Source organism: Phyllobates terribilis, unplaced genomic scaffold, assembly GCF_046119375.1.
Source record: "Phyllobates terribilis strain yellow unplaced genomic scaffold, ASM4611937v1 Scaffold_9__5_contigs__length_417890890, whole genome shotgun sequence".
In the NCBI taxonomy this organism is placed as follows: domain Eukaryota; kingdom Metazoa; phylum Chordata; class Amphibia; order Anura; family Dendrobatidae; genus Phyllobates; species Phyllobates terribilis.
This window is the reverse complement of record NW_027362769.1, coordinates 142,935,281-142,952,163: the sequence shown is the minus strand read 5'-3', so window position 1 is coordinate 142,952,163 and position 16,883 is coordinate 142,935,281. Positions and strand designations below refer to the sequence as shown.

General features: G+C 44.3%; 1 protein-coding gene across 4 annotated transcripts in view; it reads right to left on the bottom strand.

Annotated features, from left to right (window-relative positions):
- Positions 1-16,883, bottom strand: part of ACVR1 (activin A receptor type 1) — a 95,165-nt gene that overhangs the window by 59,127 nt on the left and 19,155 nt on the right. Inside the window, exon 2 of one of the 4 annotated variants that reach the window (XM_073647145.1) lies at positions 4,754-4,864. The exons of the other annotated variants lie outside the window; for them this stretch is intronic. The gene's annotated coding sequence lies outside the window, so the exon portion shown is untranslated. The remainder of the gene's footprint in view (positions 1-4,753; positions 4,865-16,883) is intronic. 4 annotated transcript variants of the gene reach the window in all.

Here is a 16,883-nt window from a genome sequence, read left to right as displayed (position 1 = left end):
GGAGCACTCGGCTGAACAAGAGCTCCTGTGTATGTGTCATGGGTGTGTCGTCAAGAAGATCGTCGCGACTACACAGCCTGACTTCTCGCAGCTGAGTTTTTGGTGCTTTGTGTTTTTTGGTTGTGAGGGAGTTAATTCTCTCTCTCTGTGCTTGACGAGGCTCAGCCTTGCCCAGCTGCAGTTAATGCTGCAGGATTGGGAGTCCTTCAAATACCTGCTGGTCTGATAGGGAAGTTGTCGGTGAAAGCATTTCTTGCAGACCTTCAGAGTGGATCGTTGTTTGGTGGAGTTCGGAGCGAGGAGTATGCGGTGTGGTTTGTTCCCTTCCTCCCTTTATCTTTTATCTCCTAACCTGTTGTTGTTCCCTCTGTAATTGTGGTGTTAGTTTTTGCATGCAAGGTGGTTTTTGGTTTTCCCCTTGTACAGTCTCGTTTGTCTAGTACTGTGTTTTGGGCATTTTCTATTCTGTTCCCCATTGTTGTGATCAGGGTCCTTCTCAGGACTAGATTACTTAGGTTCAGGGATATTCAGGAGTTTAGGGTTACGCTGGCGGCCTGGACCTCTGTGCCATTAACAGTACCTCCAGGTTGAGGGATTAGTCAGGGCCCCCATCTAGGGTCAGCTCAGGCCCCTGACCCCCCTGTACGCTGAGACAGCGTGACATTTTCACCGACCGACAAAAAAAAAAAAAAAAAAAATTTTTTTTTTCCAACCACCATGGATCCAGTAGCCAGTCTAACTCGGCAGTTGCAGAGTTTGTCCATGGAGTTGGCGGACGTTAAGTCCAAGGTTTTGTGTCCTCTGGAGCAAGCCGGACCAGAACCTAAAGTAGCTCTCCCTGACAGGTTCACTGGGGGGGCGGGACAAGTTTTTTGTTTTCCGGGAGGCATGCAAGTTGTACTTTCAGCTGCGGCCTCGGTCATCGGGGAGTGAGGAGCAAAGGGTGGGAATTGTCATCTCGCTCCTACAAGGGGATCCACAATCTTGGGCGTTCTCTCTTCCCCCGGGCTCCCCGGCTCTCCAGTCAGTGGATAGGTTTTTCGCTGCTCTGGGACTCGTATATGATGACCCAGATCGGATCTCCCTTGCTGAATCTAAGTTACGTAGGATCCACCAGGGAGATCGTCCGGCGGAGGAATTCTGTTCGGAGTTCCGTAGGTGGGCCACGGACACCCAGTGGAATGACCCGGCTCTTAGGAGCCAGTTTTGTCAAGGGTTATCGGATTTCCGTGAACTTAATCGGATTACGGTCCGAGATCCGTATCCACTCCCACTTATCCCCGATCTCTTTAATCAGATCGTGGGCGCCAAGTGGTTCTCTAAGTTGGATCTCAGGGGGGCGTACAATCTGATTAGGATGAAGGAGGGGGATGAGTGGAAGACGGCGTTTAACACTCCGGAGGGGCATTATGAGAACCTTGTCATGCCATTCGGTCTGACTAATGCCCCGGCGGTGTTCCAACACTTTGTTAATGACATTTTTCGCTGCCTGGTGGGTCAGTTTGTTGTTATTTATCTGGATGACATTTTAATTTACTCGCCTGATCTTGTGTCTCATCAGGAGCATGTTAGGCAGGTGTTACAGATCTTGCGGGATAATAAACTGTACGCCAAATGGGAGAAGTGTGTGTTCGCCGTACAGGAACTCCAGTTTTTAGGTTTCCTGGTGTCAGCGTCCGGTTTTCGTATGGACCCAGGGAAAGTGCAGGCAGTTCTTGAGTGGGATCTGCCAGAGAATCTTAAGGCACTACAACGTTTCCTGGGGTTTGCTAATTATTACCGGAAATTCATTCGTAATTTCTCATCCATGGTTAAACCTCTCACAGACATGACAAAAAAGGGGACGGATTTTTCTAGGTGGTCTGACAAGGCTTGTCAAGCATTCTCCTCCTTGAAAAAATGTTTTGCCTCAGCACCCATACTCATTCAACCTGATGCGTCACAGCCGTTCATTGTAGAGGTAGATGCTTCTGAGGTAGGGGTGGGAGCAGTTTTGTCACAAGGTTCGTCCCCTGGTAAGTGGCGTCCGTGCGCTTTTTTTCTCCAAAAAATTGTCGTCCGCTGAGAGGAATTAAGATATCGGCAATAGGGAACTCTTGGCTATTAAGTTAGCTTTTGAGGAGTGGCGCCATTTTTTGGAGGGGGCAGTCCATCCGGTCACAGTCATCACTGATCACAAGAACCTGCTTTATCTGGAGTCCGCAAAACGTCTGAATCCTAGACAAGCCAGGTGGTCGTTGTTTTTTACCAGGTTTAATTTTGTCGTTACATATCGTCCTGGGTCAAAAAATGTGAAGGCGAATGCCTTATCTCGTAGTTTCCCTGGGGCCGGGAATACGGATGATCCGGTTCCTATCCTTCAAGAGGGGGTGGTGGTGTCGGCAGTATGCTCTGAGCTTGAGGAGGAGGTATTGGAGGCTCAGGGGGACGCCCCTGTTGGACCTCCAGGGAGACTGTTTGTTCCAGATCAGCTACGACAAAAGGTGATCGAGGCACACCATAACTCAGCTTTGGCAGGACACCCAGGGAGTAAAGCAACTGTGGATCTCCTCTCGCGTCGGTTTTGGTGGCCTAACTTACATAAGGAGGTGGTAACTTTTGTTGCGTCCTGTGGGGTTTGTGCGCGCTCTAAGACCCCACATACCCATCCGTCTGGGGCCCTCTTACCTTTGAAGATCCCGGAGCGTCCTTGGACTCATCTGTCTATGGACTTTATTACGGACCTCCCGCCGTCCTCGGGTAAAACGGTCATACTCATTGTAGTAGACAGGTTCAGCAAGATGGCACATTTTATCGCTCTTCCTGCTCTTCCTAATGCTAAAACTCTTGCGCAGGTGTTCATTGGAGAGATTGTGAGGCTTCACGGGGTACCCTCCGATGTGGTGTCGGATTGGGGGTCTCAGTTTGTGTCCAAATTCTGGAAGGCTTTTTGTACTCGGCGGGGGATGCATTTATCGTCCTCATCGGCTTTTCATCCTCAGACCAATGGTCAGACGGAACGTCTGAACCAGAGTTTGGAGACATATCTCCGGTGTTTTGTGTCAGAGAACCAGGAGGACTGGGCTTCTTTCTTACCTCTGGCGGAGTTTGCTCTTAATAATAGGCGGAGCGAATCCACTGGTAAGTCCCCGTTTTTTGGGGCATATGGTTTTCACCCCCAGTTTTGTACTTTCAGTAGAGGGGGCTCTTCGGGGGTTCCTGAGGAGGAACGATTTTAGTCATCACTCGCTTCAGTATGGAGAGGGGTACTGAATAATCTGAGTGCTATGGGGAACCGATACAAACGTATGGCTGATTGGTCCGGACCAGACACTCTCCTCCTAAGTGTGAACGATCGGGTATGGTTGTCTACCAAGAATATTAAACTCAAGGTTCCCTCCTGGAAACTGGGACCCAGGTTCATCGGGCCGCACAGGATCAGTTCTATAATTAATCCGGTGGCATTCCGTCTTGACCTCCCCCCTACGTTTAAAATTCATAACGTGTTCCACAGATCTTTGCTTAAGAGGTATGTGGCGCCAATGATACCGTCACCTTTACCTCCTCCTCCAGTGGTGGTCAATGGAAATTTGGAGTTTCAGGTATCGAAAGTCATCGATTCACGTTTTAGTCGCCGGTCCCTTCAGTACCTGGTTCATTGGAAAGGGTATGGTCCTGAGGAGAGAATGTGGGTTCCTGCGTCAGATATTAACGCAGACCGGTTAATTCGGGCCTTCCACACGACTCACCCGGATAAACCTGGCCCTGAAGCCCCTTGTAGAAGGGGGGGGTACTGTCATGGGTGTGTCGCCACGAAGATCGTCGCGACTACACAGCCTGACTTCTCGCAGCTGAGTTTTTGGTGCTTTGTGTTTTTTGGTTGTGAGGGAGTTAATTCTCTCTCTCTGTGCTTGACGAGGCTCAGCCTCGCCCAGCTGCAGTTAATGCTGCAGTATTGGGATTCCTATAAATACCTGCTGGTCTGATAGGGAAGTTGTCGGTGAAAGCATTTCTTGCAGACCTTCAGAGTGGATCGTTGTTTGGTGGAGTTCGGAGCGAGGAGTATGCGGTGTGGTTTGTTCCCTTCCTCCCTTTATCTTTTATCTCCTAACCTGTTGTTGTTCCCTCTGTAATTGTGGTGTTAGTTTTTGTATGCAAGGTGGTTTTTGGTTTTCCCCTTGTACTGTCTCGTTTGTCTAGTACTGTGTTTTGGGCATTTTCTATCCTGTTCCCCATTGTTGTGATCGGGGTCCTTCTCAGGACTAGATTACTTAGGTTCAGGGATATTCAGGAGTTTAGGGTTACGCTGGCGGCCTGGACCTCTGTACCATTAACAGTACCTCCAGGTTGAGGGATTAGTCAGGGCCCCCGTCTAGGGTCAGCTCAGGCCCCTGACCCCCCTGTACGCTGAAACAGCGTGACAGTATGAGAGAGACTGCCAAAATAGCTGCCGAACTAAAAATCGGGCAAACCATCATTTGTCCAACAGCCATCTCATGCATGGCTGATGCAAGGCTCATTAAAAGTTCATACATTGATTGGTGGCACTACAGTACAAACTTTCTCCGGGTTGGGAGCCAATGTGCATACCCCCCCCCCCCCCCCATTATTAGACCTAGAAGCCTCCCCTACGAAAGGAGAAAGATTACCACTGAAATTTTTAATAGGGGTGAAAATCTTCTAGAAAGGGAATTGGGCAGCTTAACCGTAAAAATGTGTTCCTGTTTATTAAAACATCTTCTCTTTAAGGATGTAATCATTACTTAAAACTTACCGGAACTGTAGTTTATTAATGAGGTCCAAGACCTTTATTTTCTTTGAAGTCATGGAATGAGTTATCTGGGGGTGTACATCTGCCTAGATCAGTGGGAGTTGGATGTCTTTACTAAAAAAAAAAATAATAAAAGTTCCCCATCTTAGTCATCCAAAGTGTGTAGGTGAAACAAGATAATTACACAAAGCACCAGTAAGATTTCCATTCCATTATTTTCTTAGCTGCAGGACTGGGAATAGTTTGTCTCGACAGATATTTTTGCAATTCTATCCAACACAATGATATTTCTGAGAGTGTTTAAATCAGAAAAATGTTAGATCTTTTTCTGTTAAACCATTTTGACAAAATTCTATAAATATTTTTGTCCATACTCATTTTCGATATTCTTAACTGACTACTTAACCACCATCATTTGGCTTCTGGATCAATATTTCATCTTCCGCCGAACCTAAATATGTAATCTTTAAAAGAACCAAACGGAAGAGAAATGAAGATAAATTTGTATCATTCTTGTTATATTCTGACAGAGGTTTTAGTCTAAAAATATCAATAGGTTATTTATATACATCATACTCGACCTTAGTTGTCCTACAATCCTCAATAAAAGGTGGCCATCATCAAGCAAATGATTGTGCTAGGAATTCTGCATATTAAAATGGTAAAATGATTTATCCATCCAAATATTTTGTCTGCTGCTTGTGCATTGTGATAAACATTTTATACAGTAATAAACATGGCTGCCTTTTCCCTGAAACAGCGCCACATCTCTGTATAGGTTGTATCTGGAACTGCAGATTAGCTCTATTAAAAAGTAAATGAGGCCAATCTGTTACACCTCACGCAACCTGTTTACATGTGTGATGCCATTTTTTGCAAGAAAAGTAGCCATGTTTTTCTATTCCTGTAAAATCCTATTAGCTTCAAGGCCAATTTTATGGGTCGGATACCATAGGCCCATGGGACCCCTCTTTTCCCAAATATTAGCAAATTTAAACAAGCCAGCAATCACCCGACCGACAAATAAAATAAACACAGACGCTCATTTGTAGCTATAATTACAAATTGATAGGGAATCTAGATTGTGAGCCCCAATGGGGACAGTGCCGATAATGTCTGTAAAGCGCTGTGGGATTAATGGCGCTGTATAAGTGAGTAAAATAAATAAAAAATAAGAAAAATTTCTTAGGGCTCTGCATAGGACCGGAATAATCAGACAAGTGCTAGCCATCATTTAGCGTGGTAAAGATATCCAGAATATTTAGTAATTTTAGGCTAATTATCCACATAAATAACTTAAAAAAAAAAACATAAATCACAATGATATGTATAGTGAGGGGATACATTAAAAAGCAAAAACAAAAAAAAAAAACAAAAACAAAAACAGATAACCACTCATTAATATTAAATATAATTTGATGAAAATATATAAAAATACAAATCATACAATCAAAAATCAATGTGGGCAGCATGGTGGCTTAGTGGTTTGCACTGCAGCCTTGCAGCGCTGGGGTCCTCGGTTCAAATCCCACCAAGGATGACATCTGCAAGGAGTTTGTATGGGTTTCCTCCGAGTTCTCTGGTTTCCTCCCACACTCCGAAGACATTCTGATAAGGAATCTAGATTGTGAGCCCCGATGGGGACAGCGACAATAATGTATGTAAAGCGCTGTGGAATTAATGGCACTATATAAGTGAGTAAAATAAATAAATGGGGAGCAACACAAAAAAAAGACAAGAAAATTAATATCAGATGTGAGGCTACACCATGGGGCTAGTACATGGCATATGATATTATGGTAAACACACACATACATTATATATATATATATATTATATATATATATATATATATATATATATATATCTTGCCAATGATGGAGCTCTGTGAGAGCCTGTTTTTTTCATGGAAATTTATAGCATATCCTGAGAATGTGGTGTAAAGCTTGAAATAACTGCATTGAAAGGAAACAAGTCATCAGAAAATGACTTTTAGAAAATCATAATAATAATATTAATAATTCACAAAAAAAACAGGTTTTGGTGTTAAATGTATTTTGTCATATCACAATCTGTATTAAATTGAATCTGTCATGTCGTATTTACTATCTAAACTGCCCCCATTACTTTGTTAGTGATGCATCACTAACAAGCTTTCTTTGATTAAAATTGGTGCAAATATAATGATTCTTTAACATTTTATTACATTATATTACTTCACTGCGCATGCGCTGTGACGAGTAGCTCCGGCTGGGAACTTCACTGCGCACGCGCGGGGAGCAGCGGGTCATAGTGCATGAGAAGTGAAGCCGCGAACTACACAGCCTCAAACATTATAAAATAATACAAGAGCCCAGTGATATCACAAATATAAACAATAGTATTAAAAGGAATTTGTCAGCAGGTTGTGGCTGTGTAATTTGAGAATAGCATGATGTAGGGGCAGAGACCGATTCCAGCAACGCATCAAGTACTGGACCGAGAATCCCTGTTTTCTCTACTGTAGACGTAGCAGTTCCTAAATGCTCAGCATAACCCCACCCACATCACTGATTGGCAGCTTACTGACAGCGTACACAGTAATCAGCCAATCAATAGTGGGGGCGGGGTTACACATTAGCCAGACTGCTGTGCATGTGAGACTTAGTCAAACGCTGACTGCATTGAAACTACAGCACACAGCCTAATAAGTGACACATCCTCAGAATCAAGCCATCTTGCGCTATACTATTCTGCTCTCAGATTAAATAGCAAATACCTGCTAACAGATATTTAAAATTTATTTTACTCGCTTATATAGCGCCATTAATTCCACAGCACTTTACAGACATCATCACTGTCCCCATTGGGGTTCACAATCTAAATTCCCTATAAGATTGTCTTTTGTGTGTGGGAAGAAACCCACACAAACACGGGGGAGAACATACAAACTCCTTGCAGATGTTATCTCCCTTTAATATAGATATACCGCAAACCTAACTGAACCTACCAAGAGGTGGAGCCTTCACTTCGAATTAGGTTTTGCGTAATGCTTTCTCAAGGAGTCATTACAGAGCTCAGTTCTGGAGTTGGGCCAACGCTTTTATATAGAAAAAGGTATCCAGAATATTTTTTAGGGAAGAGTCAGACGGAAGTATAACTCGGAAGGGGATCGCAACGCAATGCTCGGACTGGCCGGCAGCCCTCCCGACCAGAGGGGGACGGCATGTGTTTTTATGCAGATGTCTCACTCGAGCCGAGAGAGCCGTTAACCAGTCCGAGCATCGCGTTTGATCCCAGTCCGTCAGACTCTTCCCTTAAAACAGGTTATTCACATTAAATAACTGATAAACCAATGTCTAAAATGTTATTTTAGAAGCCAAACCGGAAAATCCACAATGTACCACATGAGACATACAATTCCTTTACAAACATGTCTCTTCTCATGGTGGCAGATCCTATCAATACATTATACGACCAAGATATTCAGTAGATACATAGTAGTTTACAAGTAGCGGCCATTTACCTTTAAACCCAAAGGCTATTACCCCCATAATTCATGTCATATCAAGCATGACTGTACCTTGGGGCTTTCGCCTATTCCTCGTTGTCTTTGATACGAGTTGGGATCAATGTGTCTAGTCATGCATAGCACCTGAGCTGTCATGAAACTATTTCCTAGCGACTAGATATGTGTTGTCCTGTTTCACAATCTGCAGACACACCAGCGAGAACACAAGAGTTATGGTCAGGTCTAAATTAGAAGATGTCGCTGTCTATTTATAGCAGAGAAGATTTTCAGTTCGCACGTTGCAGTCATAGACTGGAAGGTGACAGCAAAGTGCATGAATGTCTCTTCAGCAGCGGCGGGACCCTCACAATCTGGACATTTTCAGTTATACGGTGACAATTAATGGGTGTTCTAACTCGAAAAAGGAAAGACAATAAATTTCTGAAATTAAGAAACTGCATTCTTATCTTTATTTTGTAAAAATATTTCAAGTGTTTTATAGGAACTTAGGTTGGCATGTCTCAGTGAAAAAAAAAATTCGGGGGGGGGGGGGGGGGGGTTGTTTTTTTGCTTTAGGTGCCTTAAAGGGAATCTGTTAGCAGGTTTTTGCTATGTAATCTGAAGACAGCAGGAGATAGAGGCTGAAACACAGAATTCAGGGATGTGTCACTTGTCAAAGTGCGAGCTGTTGTTTACTAACTGTGAAGGTTTTATCATTAAGAAATTAACATTGCAGCTCACTGTCTATGGACTTTGCACACACACAGCCTGGTGGGGGCGGGGTTAACTTTCTCAGCTCTGCTTCATTCTAAATCTAAAAGCTTTTTGATTATGTCAGAATGGCTACACCCAGTAATCTAAGTGATACATCGTTGGATTCAGCTTCTCTTTACCTACATCAGGCTGCTCTCAGATTAAGTAGCAAAAAACTGCTGGCAGATTCCCTTTAAGGGTTTAATGTCGACACTGCGAATAGGACTTTCCAGCGACATGAAGTGGTGTATGATCTTTGTGTCACAGCTTCAATGTTCTTCAAAAATTAAAAACTGCCTTGCAACTTCTCAAAAAGTTCTGACCGTATGAAAAGATTCTCTTGTTAAGGGCACGTAGGATCATGATTTACTTTAGACTTTGAGGCTATGACATTTATCAGCTATCCACAGGACACGTGATGAACGCATGATCGCTGGAACTCCCACTGATCATAAGAACGGTGGTCCAAAGTCTCCAGCGTGAAGAGAGAGCTGGTCAACCATCACATGGGGGGGGTAGAGGAGCCAGAGACCACTGCGGGAGACCGTATGTGGGAATATGGCCTAAAACGGCTAATACCGAAAGGTCTGGTTTTGATATGGACATGTTTCGAAAGCTAAAACTTCAGCAGTTTAATGATCGTCATTTGTGGTGAATAAAAGGCTTGAAATCCAGTGATGGCTTCAATTTACTGTAATGGGCAGGTCTGAAAAGCTAAACTCCAGCTGCATAAAGACAAGCTGGTAGTTGAGGTTCCCAAAACCTGATTGACAAGTTACCTTTAGGCTAAGGTCACACAACAGTCTTTTACACCAAGAAAATCGGTCTGATTATGATAATCACACTAATATTATAATATTATAATATTATAATATATATATATATATATATATATATATATATATATATATATATATATATATATTTTTTTTTTTTTTTTTTTTTTTTTTTTTTTAATAAACAAATAGTTTCTCCACCTTCTCTATAAAATCAGTCTGTGAGAATCCAACAGCACTGGATCATCAGAGTGCGGTCCGATTTTCTTTATCGAGTGCCATCAGATTCTGGGAGACAAGTCAAGCCTGCTGTGGTTGGACCGACTGTGCACAGCCCCATAGAATAACATGGGGATGAGTGCAACCCATCAAAACCACGGATAGCACTCGGCCGATTTATGCAATCGTCAGCACGAGCCTTAGGCAATTATATAAATTATGAAGGATTAGACAAACATGGCCGCATTGTTACAAAACCTGGATGTGTATGGTATTGCGGCTCTGTTCCATTTATTAGGTTAGGATTGGGTAAAAGGTTGCATGGGGTGGGGTATCTTAGGGTACCTTATAAGAAGAGGAGGACCAGTGGACCAACTGCTTCTATCCAGGATACAGAACCAGTGAACATCCCGCCCACCCGCCCTTATTTTATGTTGGTTAACAATGACCAAATTTCGGTGGTGGTGTGTGGGATTCCTTTGTCTTGTCATGGCTGCTGGAGTCGAGGAGGTCAGGGATGGCCTTCGTTAATTAGGGTTTGGGCACATGAGAGGTATGGCGGCCCTTCATTACTAATGGTAGTTAGTTCCCAGTGGGACAGTTTCCAGGGAACAAAAATTGCTGTGTGGGCAGTACTATGACTGTTTGTCACTCCCAAGATGGAGCGGTGCGCCTTGGATTCGTTGTAGCTGGTACTGCCCGGTGTTTGTTAGGCCATCCAGGTTCTCCTCAGGAAAGAAATGGTGATTTAAGGTTTGCTTATATTAATATTGCAATCAATAAAGGCTGCTGTGGCCATTTATCTCCACCGTCACATTTTATTAATGCCGTAGACACTTCTCAGTACTCTACTCATGGAAAGGACTGTAGCTTAAGAATTCTTAGAAATGCTCCAATGGCTGGACCCGGCATTTACATGATCCCCTCGCACAGTACAGTGTACAAATCTATTCTCCGGATCTACGAGTGCCTCTCACCCCAAGATATCTGGAATGCATTCAATAGAGATAAAAAATAACTATTACTCAGCGTAAAACATGGTTTTTCTTGAGAGTTTTGTTGAAGCAGAATCAAAAAATAATCACGCCTTGGCGAGGGAACAAATGCACAGCTGCTCATTTAAATAAAATGGGCCAAAAAACATGGATACAAGAGGCTGGAGGCTCCCGGCACCAGAAGACGCTACAATTCTGCCAGTTTAAAAATGGGGATATTTGTAGCAACACACAAACGGTGGAGACATAGATAGCTCGGTAGCCTCTGTGGTTTATATACTCCGAATATTAACTTTCCAATTCCAGGAGACAGCTGTGCTAGACATCAAAATAGGAACTTGTTCGGATACTGCATTCAACGATTCAAGGCAGGAAAAGAAACCTTCACATGCCACCAAATATTATTCCAAGCTGTAGTAAAACTAAGGTTCCTGTGTAGATCGAAGCATGGAGGTTCCCAATTCTTCACACCGAGAGCCACTGCTTACAGCTTCAGTGGCACTCCCTACATAGCCATCATATAGCCTCCATTCACACAGCTTTTAAGGGCCACGTGGCAGATGTATCACAGGTTCAGACCAGAGTCTGCACTGGATGTCTGGATGTGGGTTGCACCATAATGTGCACCCGCCGTCTTTTACGTTTGATTCCGCTTCTAAACCCCCCTGAAGAAGCTCTATCTAATGCTAAAAAGAATGAACATATGCATTAGTATGTAAAGATCAATAGAAGTTCATTTGTTTATAGATGCTCCAAAATGAAAAGAAAAGAAAAAAAACACCACCACACATTTCCTGAAGAGTCTCCCTCTTGAACCCACCAAGTTTTTCATCTGCCTGAAGAAGACTTTGGTCCCAATTTATCAAGACCGGAAATCTTCACAAGGGGGCGTCATGTTGGAGTCAGACACTGGTGATTAAGAGTAGTGTAGCCCTTAATAAACCAGGAGCGTTTGACAAGCGGTGTGCGCCTTTGGGCGCTATGCCACAAATCTTACTTACTTTTCTGGCATAAGGAACACCAAAGCTCATCATATGAACAGTTGCGTCACGCCCCTGCCGTGTTCCCATCACTTTCCAGCTCCACCCATTTTGGCGAAACTGAGCAAAATTAAGAAAATTGCAAAATCCTGCAACTTTTCAAACTTTTTACACCTGAAATCAACCATAAGAGCTTTGATGAATCAGGGCCAGTGTGTGCACATAACCCTAAAAAAAAAAAAAAAGTTATAAAACACGGAGGTTGGGATCAAGATGGCCGATTTATATGCAAGAAACATCAATTTCATCAAGAGACGCACATCGCTGCCTGTGTACAGAAAATGTCCTCCAATCATAGGGTGGAGAACAATTGCTGCTATAATGATTGCAACTTTCTGGTGTAAATTCTAGTTAACTGTTGGGCTACGCAAGGCGATGCCCCAACATAGATAAGGGTGCTGGCATGAAAACACCAAACGTTGCATCATTTGTAACTTTGCTATGCCAGTCTTAAAGGGAACCTGTCTGTGTATATTTTATTCTAAAAGGAAGCATCATTTCAGATCAAGCAGACTTTGAAAAGCCAGCAGATGACTAGTCCAAGAGGCAAGTCCCCAGTGGCTTCACCCCGCCATGATCATCTTCACCAGCAGGTCTTTCCCTATATGCACACATAGGAAGAGACCAATCACTAAAAGGGAATAAGGGTGGGGAAAACCCCACTGGGACCAGCCTCTTGGACTAGTTCATACTAGTGTCATCCGAGTGCAGTCAGATTTCTTCCACGGACTCATTGACTTACATAATCAAGTGCGATCCAAAACATGTGCACAGCCCCACAGAATAACATTGGCCCGAGAGTGTTCCAATGATTTATCGGATCACACACGGACCAAAAATATGGTCATGTGCAAAAGCCCTTAACATGAATGATTTCCCTTTTCTGTAGGCTTCTTGCCGTCTCCTGCCCCCCACAAGTGGTACAAACTATGGGATATCTAATCTAATATATATAATTTTCTTAGTCTGTCTGTCCTGGAAATCCCGTGTCGCTGATTGGTCCGGCTGCGGCCAATCAGCGACGCGGCATTTCAAAAAAAGATGGCAGCCGTTAGTGGCTCATTTGCCGCACGGAGGTCAGCGGCGATGCAGCAGCATAAGTCCCCAAACCGGAGGCGCCGCTGACCTCCATGCGGCTACCGTCGGGAGATCAGCACCCGGGGCAATACTTACCTCTCCCCGTGCCTCCGCAGCAGTTCCGGTGTCTTCCGTGTCCTCTGACTGCGACGTCTCAGGTCAGAGGGCGCGGTGACATCTTTCCACCGCGCTCTCTCCTGAGCGGTCATAGAGCAGAGCGGGAAGATGCCGGCGCGCGTGAGGAGTCCAGAGCAGCGGCAGCACCAGCAGGTGAGAAGTGAGGTGAGTATTGGATTTTTTATTTTGTATTTTTTTTTTTTATTGTATAGGGGCATTAAATGGTGGGGTGGGGGTGTGTGACATTGTGGAGGGGGCATTATAAACGAGGGGGGGGATGTGACATCCTACATGGGGCATTATAACGGAGGGGGGGGTTGTGACATCCTGCATGGGGCATTATATGGTGGGGGGGGGATGTGACATCCTTCATGGGGCATAATATTGGGGAGGGGGGGGGAGTGACATCCTGCAAGGGGCATTATAAGGCAGGTGGATATGCTCCCCGGTCCTCACTAACACGGTTCGCTGATTAGTCGCGGCTGTGACCAGTCAGCGATATCGGCGCCAAATTTAAACACCGCTCTGCTGATTGCTTGCGGCCGGCCGCAACCAATCTGCGATTGTGGTGCCAAATTTAAACACGGTCTCCGGCCAATTGGCGGCAGATTTAAAATAAGTACACCACCGTCGGGGACCTCCATGCGGCTACCGTCGGGAGATCAGCACCCGGCGCAATACTTACCTCTCCCCGTGCCTCCGCAGCAGCTCCGGTGTCTTCCGCGTCCTCTGACTGTGGAGTCTCAGGTCAGAGGGCGCGGTGACGTCTTTCCACCGCGCTCTCTCCTGTGCGGTCACAGCGCAGAGCGGGAAAATGCCGGCAAACATGAGGAGTCCAGAGCAGCGGCAGCACCAGCAGGTGAGAAGTGAGGTGAGTATTGGATTTTTTTTTTTTTTTTAATTGTATGGGGGCATAGGGCATTAAATGGTGGGGTGGGGGTGTGTGACATCGTGGAGGGGGCATTATAAACGAGGGGGGTGTGACATCCTGCATGGGGCACTATGGGGGGGGATGTGACTTCCTGCATGGGGCATTATATGGTTTGGGGGGGGGGGGGGGTGACATCCTGCATGGGGCATTATAAAGAAGGGGGGGAATGTGACATCCTACATGGGGCATCGTAAGGGAGGAGGGGGGGGGGGGATGTGACATCCTGCATGGGGCATTATAAAGGAGGGGGGGGGGGGGGATGTGACATCCTGCATGGGGCATTATAACGGAGGGAGGGATGTGACATCCTGTATGGGGCATTATATGGGGGGGGGGCATCCTGCATGGGGCATTATAAGGCAGGTGGATGCTCCCCGATCCTCACTAACACGGTTCGCTGATTGGTCGCGGCCGGCGGCTGCGACCAATCTGCGATTGTGGCGCCAAATTTAAACACGGTCTCCGGCCAATTGGCGGCAGATTTAAAATAAGTACGCCACCGTCGGGAGACATATTCTAGAATACCCGATGCGTTAGTATCGGGCCACCATCTAGTGTATACTATATTGTTCTAAAGGCTAGCGAGTGTCACTAGAAGTCTTTATCGGCATTTCCTCCCCAAGAGGAGCGGTCCTGCTGACTCTACCCTTATCTACACAGAGGCTACAATTTCCATAAATAATGTGACTTCATCCTGAATAAAAAAAAGAAAAATCAGCCAGTCAAGTAAAGTCAAGAAAGAACAAATAGATATAAATGTATCATCCAGCAGTCTAGAACTATAGTACTGTATGTTCAGCAAAATAGGAGAAAAATAAATCTATCAACTGAACTCCCAGCACATGTATTAACATTTCTGAAAAACTCCCTTCACCAAGTGGAGGCCAAGAGACTGTCTTTTTGGCTTCACTCGGGATGTTATGCATGTGCATAAAAGTTTAGAAAAGCAATAACAAATGCGCGTTTCATAAACAGACGGCCATTGCAAAAAAAAAAATTGTATAGTTTGCAATATACTTTTTCTTTATATAATGCCACCCCTTGGTGATAGATTCAACAGGACCAAACCTCCAACGCCAACATTTCCATGACACAGACTCCAACCACGACTCCGACTCCCTCATACACGGCTCATGTTTAAGTGATAAATTTACTGTAGCACAGATTCATCTCAGCTAAAAGTCTAGACCCTTAGATCAGGAATAGGACAGACATTTATAGGACATTTCAGAACTTTCCCAAATTCTTATGAAAAAATATTCCCCACAAACGGCATTGAACTACTGTACCCAATTCATTATATATTTCAGGAGTCGGAGTTGGTCCATTTTATACCGACTCAAACTCCACCAAAATGGACACCGACTCCAACTCCGGAGCCCTGTTCAATAAGGAACGTCAGTCGAAAGCCTTAAACGGATGTGTATACAGTATACAGAGCCTTAAGGTCCTCATACACATTAGATCAAAGTCGGTTAAATCCAATTTCAGCATCTGATGTGTATCGGGAGCTCCCAATTCTCCTAACAGAAGGGTCGAGCAGTTGGAACTTCTACTGCTGATCCTTTTGTTTTTTACTTTTGCATCAGCTTTCTAGAGGGTGGAGTGGGGACAGGGATCGATATGTTGGATGACCGTTCGTTCAGTAGACAGCCATTACAGCTTTTAGACCAATTTATTATTAGGGTACATCCACACAAACTCAAGAGCCACATGTGGATTTTTCAGCATATTTCCAGAAGTATTCACAGCAGGTATCAGCTCTCTATGGTCAGAGAGGTAAAATCTAAAACAGAAATGAATATGCTGGGGATTTGCTTTCCGTAGCACGTGGATGAGATTTGTTCAAATTTAATCCACGGGTTCAGTACAATATATTGCTGCAAAGTCTGCGTGTGCAAATCTGTACACATTTCCATCCCAAGTAAACATAGACCAAACATGAAAATGCAGATCTGCCTATATCCTACCCAATTAATCCATTTAGCCCTGCTACCTAACCTCGAGAATTGTGGCATAGGCAACTTTAAAACTGCAAGAATTCCCTGCAGCAGGGATAGTAATGCAGCAGGAAAACTGCTGGATTTTGGTGCAGAAATGGTACACATTTCACTCGCTGCAATGTAAAGGATAAAATCCGTAGTCACATCCGCAGCATAAATTGACAGACAGTGCCAGTATTGATATTCTGGGTCAGAAAATCTGCAGTGCATGTAGCCCCCATGGGATCGTACCCACAAGGCATAATTGAAGTAGCACACAGATTTTTTGAGCAGTAAATTTTGTAATAAAAAAATAATTTATCTTGAATTACATCCCTGCTCATAGAAAAGTGTAGAATGCGTCTTAAAATTTGCAGGAATATTATAAAACTTAAAAAGGAAAGCCAACTGGAGCTTTTGCTGCAAGATAATATTTATAGAAATTAGTTGCTCTTTCTGCTTTAAACAAATATTATTGAGCTCTTGTATCAGATTAGTATTGAGAAAGAAGAGGAAGGAGGGAGGGATGAGGATCCTGGCGCCATTAACCAGGCACAGATATGTTCTGGTGAGATAGACAGCTGTCTCTGGTGTCATTTAAGTAAGCTTTTTATCATACACCACAGATCAGGAGAATCAATAGAAGGAAAAGCTCACCCAGACAGAGTCAGATAAAAGCAAGCTGAAACCATGGCTTTCTGATAGTCCACCTCCCATATAAGCAAATAATTACACTGTAAAATTCACCTGAGC